The following is a 6820-nucleotide window of genomic DNA, read 5'->3' on the forward strand; positions in this document are numbered from 1 at the left end:
GGATGTACTTCCTGCGGCAGCTGAGGAAAATCAAGGTGCCAGCCAGGATGATGGTTCAGTTCTACACGGCCATCATTGAGTCCATCCTCACCTCCTCCATCACAGTGTGGTACGCTGGGGCCACTGCCAGGGACAGGCACAGACTGCAGCGTGTTGTGCGCTCTGCTGAGAAGGTGATCAGCTGCAGCTTGCCATCTATCGAGGACGTGTACGTCTCCAGGACTCTGAGGCGTGCAGGTCGGATCACAGCTGACCCTTCTCACCCTGGACACGGACTCTTTGAGCCACTCCCCTCAGGCAGGAGGTTACGGTCCATTCGGACCAGAACGACCGTTCAAGGCGCCCTTTTGGCTCTCAAAAATAAATTTGCAGATTGCGGTACATACAAACAATATAATCACATAATGACATTGACCCTTGATTACAGTACACGTGGTAACATGGAATTTTTTCATGGACACAGAGGATGGGGGGAGAAAACAACAGATACGGAGGCAGACGAGAAGGGAGGGGTAGGGAGGGGAATGTATGTGCGTCAGTTCCATGAGAAGTGTGTGCGATAGTATGACAGACTGCCAAGATGTTTACAGGCAGTTCACCAGTTGTCCTTGACGGGAGATAGGAGTTGCACAGGAGTCAGATAGGAGCACAGCTGCTGGGCTATTCTTCAGGGCCGGGAGAGGGAGGGGGGGGGGGGGAGAGGGGCAGACAGAAAATCAACCAAAATCATAACAACAATTTTCGATCTGTAATTAATTTGCCCAGATCAGTGATCGATAGGTCAGTCCGGCCTCAGTGCGCATTCGTCCCTTGCAGGTGCATGGAGATCCTTCGACATCTCTTCCAGCTTGACAGATATTCCTTCCATTGAGATCTTCAAATGGTCGGACTGTCTTGTCTATGTTATCCACCTGCTTCCAGCCCTCTCTGGAGCGGGCTGAAATGTTGCAGATCAGCCCTTCCATCCGGTCCATCTACTGATGTAATTCTGAGATCCGAGGTCCCATGAGCCCAGGGTCTTGTTTTGTGTCCACGCTTAGCGGTAGTGCCAATTTGCCAGCAGCAGCTTTTCCAACTTTTCGGTACAGCAGGACAGCTCCCACGCAATTCAGAAGTATGCCTACTACCAATGTCCAATAGATGAATAGATCCTCCACATCTTCTAGGGTCAGTGGCTGGAGACATACCAGACGCAAGGTTTCCCAGGAATCACGGACATATCCACCAGCAAATGTCCCTTCAGGGCAGAGGGGTTCTCCCAGTGATGTCTTTGTGAGAAAATGTTTTCCAATGCACTGAGCGACCAATTTATTAGCTCCATGTCAAAAAAATTATCCCAAGGATAGCAAAGCAGGGTGTTCAGGGAATAAAAAGTCACAAAAATCACAGGACAGGACAAGAGAGAACAGAGCTGAGCAGAGCATAGCAGGAGCAGTCAGAAACATGTCTGCACTCCTTGAAGGACAGATAAGAACATGAACATGTAAGAACTAATTAGCTAACCAGGTCTAAATGCATTCACTAGTTAACTAGTGCAATGTTTTGCCTTACTAGTGCAAGAAAAAATATTTAATATTAAGAAATGTAACAAATGCTGAACTGGCTTTCCATACAACACTGACATGAGGTCCACATTGTCCTGTAATGTATGACTTATGCAACAAATAACAATTTCACTTTGTAGATTAAAGCAACATGTGCTTACACCAGAATCGGTCCCGTCAGGTGATATGAACAGGACCCCCCCCCCTCCTCAGGTTCGGACAATATGTATATAATAAGTCCTCTATAAAAACACATAAATTCATTAAGAATGTATTCTTTATGTGTATAGGACCACTGTCCTCTGTGGACTAGCAGATACTGATAGAGACTGATACCATCAAGGCCACAGCAACAGTAACTGTAATGTGAGGAACTGGAACCACTTCTTCATCTGAACCATGGGGATGCCAATTTATAACACCTGAAACCACCTCCACTGTCTGCACACACAGGAAGTTCACCCTTAATCAATGCTCTCTGTTTCAGTTGACCTGTCTGCACAGAATTATTCTCTATAACAACATGTGGAGCCCGGATAGCTCAGTCGGTAGTAGCTCAGTTAGTAGTAGTTATCCAAACACAGTTTTCATTTATGTCCAATGTTGAGCTAATATAATGAAACATCAATGTAATATCTGTTGATATATGATAACCACTACACTACATTAAACAATCATTAATCATTAACATCACATTAAAGATTCATTTTCAGAAAATAGCAGCAGCAGCCTGTCCAGTTCGGATCAACACTGATTGTGAATCAGTTTCAGCTGCTGTAGTGCAAATGGAACAGACAACAGGTGGAAATGAGAGGCAGTTATCAAGACAGCCCCTATAAAGGAGAGGTTCTGCTTCTCAGGAGGGTCACACCCTAATACAAGACCACTTCCTGTTATGCAACAAATACACTTTATGATTCAATGTTGAGCTAATGCCACAGCCACAGAAAGACATTTCTCCCAGCTGCTAGACAGCAAACCTTATCTAGACATGGAGGACAGTCTCCTCATGGAGGACAGTGATATGCAACATGTTCAATCTTTGTTGACACAATTAGAAGAAATCTTTGTTCATATCTTTACCAATGTCAAACTGCTGACAGTCGGCCGTGTAGAGGAGGAGAAGAAGATCCATGAGAAGCAGGTTCCATGGTGTAATGGTTAGCACTCTGGACTTTGACTCCAGCGAACCTTTTGTTTGGACGGTAATAGTGGTGTCCTAATCTAACAGTAGTCATAGTAGTCAACAGTCAGTAGTTGGTGTAAAATAATTGTCATGAGTGTGTTTCCCAGTGTTCTGGTGATGGATTAGAAACATTTAAGTTTGAATTCTAAAATTTGTGTTGAACTGCCCGATTGCCCTTTTTTTCCTCAACCTGTGACATCGGCGGAACTTCGATCACTCACCTGCTCCTGCCCGGGATGTTAAAAAGAAGCAAAGACACAAAGAAAGACTCAGAGAGACACTGCAGCGCTACCACGCAGCTGTGGACCTTTCAAAAGCAAAAGCATTGAAGGCATTCAGTGCCACAATGGAGAGATGCGGATCTTGAGGAGCTGTGTGAATTCCTGGGGCTGCTGATCCTGGGCGGCATGTACTGGTCCAGACACGAGTCCATGAAGAGCCTCTGGGATGAAACAACAGGGAGGGTCATTTTTGCAGCCAAGACGTCCCAAAAAAGTGGTCCTCCTCAGTACAAAACACGGGGAGCCAGTATTCCAGGAGTCTGGTAAGTTAAAGCCCCAGATCATCCTGGACTACAGCAAAGCCAAAGGAGCTGTGGACCACCTGGACCAGGTAAGCAACATATCAATTATTACCCAAGTTATTTACTTATGTACATGTTAAGTAAATACATTTGTATGTAGTATTATTATGTATTATTGTGATTGTCTGATATAGCCATACTATTTATTCAATTGTATTCCATATTTACATATTATTGGAAGATTTCAGACTCTTTTTCATAAGAAGAAGGTTGTGTGTAAATGTATTCAAACCATCTGAGCATTTCTTTTTCAGATGTGTGGTACATACTCGTGTCAGGGTTTGTGGATGAGGTGAGGACACAGTTGCAGTCAGCCTGTCAGCCTGCTCTCCAGCGGCTCAGAGATGGATGACGTCGTCTTGGTCGGCAGCTGGGGGGTCTCAGGGACAGTGGCTGGAGATGGAGCCAACACAGCTGGTTTCAGGACTCCCTGAAGACCTCCAGCAGAGTCGTATGCAAGTCGGGAACACCAGGTGGGCAGCATGGGGGCCACGGGCGCTGAGAACTCCTCCATGTCCTCGAACGCCCTGGCATAATGGAGGTGGAGCCACGGGTTAGCGCTCAGAGCCAAGTCCATCCTTGCTCTGAGTTCCTGCTTGGTGTTCCACAGGCTTCCCAGCATCTGGAGCAGGGAGACCCGATAGTTAGTCCATTGCCACACCTCCCCACTGTCCATGGGAGGTGATGGCAAGTGGTCAACCAGGTCCAGCTCGGCCTGGAGCTTCCTCCTGAGCTGGTTGATCAGGCTCCAGTGGATCACCAACTCGTGAGGGGCCACCTCACGGCTCCGGCTAGAAGCAGCTGATAAGCCCGCTTCTGCATCTGCTGTGTCCATAGTGGCTAGTTCGTACTGTCAGGGTTTTGTGAGGGAGGACACAGTTGCAGGACGCAGAGCGGTTAAAATCCAAAAGGTCTTTTATTTAAAGGCCAGGAGGGCAAAACAATACAAAACTAAAAATCACACTAGCGTGGTCCAAAGGAGAGTCCAAAATAACCTAACCAAAAATCACACCTTGCGTGGTAAAACAAAAACCATAACATCAAACAAAGAACTACCTGGAGCATAGCATAGCATGGCATGGCATGGACGAGACATAGACGGACACAAAGCCCACACAGACGAGACGAACTAGCAAGGACAAAGGGGAAGACCATTGACAGTAAAAACTATGGACAGAGCTTCCGTGACGTCACCCGTTTGTTTCTGAAGAGCCGTTTTGAGTCTCAGTGGGAGGTTCCGGGACGTGATGACCGCCGCCATGTTGGCAGCGTCACGTCAACTAAAACTCCGAATATGGACAAAGAGGGGGAGCACGAGCGGGGTTTAGGGGGGCGGGCGATCGTGGAAGCAGGAAACTCACGCTGTGATACGTCAACTGTCTGTCACTCAAGCGGCAACGCCCATAATTAGGCGTAATTTTAAGTCCGAATACAATTGAAACGAGTGAATTGTAAAAAAATCCCCCCCGTACAATTGACCCTAGAAGAGAACCTATCATCTGAGACCACAGCAATTTTTCGTACCAGGCTGTAAACATGTTAATTTCTGCTGTGAAGTCGGCCATTTTAACATGGGAGTCTATGGGAAATTACTCGCTTTTGGAGCCAACCCCTAGCTGTTGCAGCGTGAATTACAAGTTTTGACACTTCCGCATGGGCTTCAACTTTGAGCCCCGAAGGTTGCCGCTTGGGGAAGACACAGACTATATACAAAGGGACCAGGGAAGACAACGAGGCACAGGTGACACACATGAGGGCAGGGCTGGTAATCAACAAGGAGGGAAAACCCAGGAGCAAAACTCAAGACAATACACAGGGAGGACAGGACTACCAAAGTAAAACAGGAAACACAAAACAAGACTAGACAACTAGAAACACAAAACAAGACTAGACAACTAGACACAAACACAAACCCAAGGAAACAAAACACCAGAACTACAGGAAAATAACAATAACTAAACACAGATTAAACTAAAAACCCAAAACAAGGAAAACAAAACCATAAATAAACACCAGGTCATGACAACTCGTGCCGGCGCAAGACACCGAGAGGGCCAATGTGCATTTTATATCACATGCTGGACATGTCTTGCTTCAATGCTTTTGTACTCTTTGTGGCTGTCGATCCTGCATGGAACAGCCAGAAAACCTGGTCCTTCAGGAAGAAGGAAGAAGGAAAAGAAGAAGAGGAAGAAAAAGAAGGGCCAGGGCCATCTAAAAGCTGCAAGCAGTGCACTTTGTGCTTCCAGCGCAGACGTGTGTGGAGCCACTGTGCCAAATGTGGGGCCCATGTCTGCAAAATGCGTCATGATGTCATCTGCAGTGATTGCCTTAAAATGTTAAAAAATATTTCAAAAGAAGAAAAAAAAATGTTCAATGTCTAATTAAGTCTGAAGTTATTTAAAAAACAATTTGATGCAGTGAAATTAAAAAATATTTATATATGACATTGTTATTGTACTTGTGAATTTTTTTTAAAGTTTATGGGGGACAAGGTTCCCATTGATGATCTGATAGTGAGAGAACTTGATGCTCTCCTTCATATCTGCATCCTTGACTCTTGGTAATGGCAGGTATATGGTTTCACACAAAATATGTGATACAAATTAGAGTCATTTTTAACAATGACAAAAAAACATAACACAACACATCCACACCATCTCACTGTATAATGCTAAGCTATTGTTTCCTTGACAGCTATTATGTAGAAAAAGTCGAGCAGTTCAGGATCGTTGACAAGGGAGAAACGTGCGATCTCAAGGATGGAAAAATGTGCAGTGGGTGCAGGAAGTATTCAGACCCCCTTAAATGTTATATTGCAGCGATTTGCTAAAATCATTGATGTTCGTTTTTCCTCATTAATGTCCACACAGCACCTCATACTGACAGAAACACAGAGTTGTTGACATGTTTGCAGATGTATTAAAAAGACAAAGTGAAATATTGTGTGTGTGTATTGTGAGTGTCTTGCTCAGATCGCAGTGATTAAAGTCCCCAAGGAATATAAGAAGCATAAAAAATAATTGTTGAAATTCACGGGGCAAACGAAGTAAGGGCGGAGTGAGACAGACAGCAGTTCAATGTTCTTCTTACTTCTCCCAAATCACAACGGTGTTACAGTACCTCTTATTGACAAAGAGACCCCCCACACCCCCTCACACTGTGAATCACCCAGGAAGGGGAGGACATAGAAGAGGCACATATCAGCCCTAGTGGCCTAATGGATAAGGCACTGGCCTCCTAAGCCAGGGATTGTGGGTTGAAGTCCCATCTGGGGTGTTTACAGCAGAGTGTGCTGTGTTCAGAGGTCCAAACCAACCTGTGTGAAAATGCATTTCAATGTTTTCCCTAAACTCCACATGTCGGTGTGTCTCAGCAGCTCACTGTTCATGAGCACTATGCTGCACAGTGAACTGATATACACTCTAAAAACTATAAGCAGGCTCTACTCAACGTCTTTGGTGAAACATTTTTACACTTCAAAATATTAAGTAAACATGAAACTAA

General features: G+C 45.2%; 1 non-coding gene across 1 annotated transcript; it reads left to right on the top strand.

The window, feature by feature from the left end:
* Nucleotides 1-6519: 6519 nt before the first annotated feature.
* trnar-ccu (transfer RNA arginine (anticodon CCU)) lies at nt 6520-6592 on the top strand. Its single transcript has one exon. It is a non-coding gene; the product is annotated as a tRNA-Arg (tRNA).
* Nucleotides 6593-6820: the final 228 nt, after the last annotated feature.

The sequence above is a fragment of the Parambassis ranga genome, unplaced genomic scaffold (assembly GCF_900634625.1).
Source record: "Parambassis ranga unplaced genomic scaffold, fParRan2.1 scaffold_22_arrow_ctg1, whole genome shotgun sequence".
Taxonomy (NCBI): domain Eukaryota; kingdom Metazoa; phylum Chordata; class Actinopteri; family Ambassidae; genus Parambassis; species Parambassis ranga.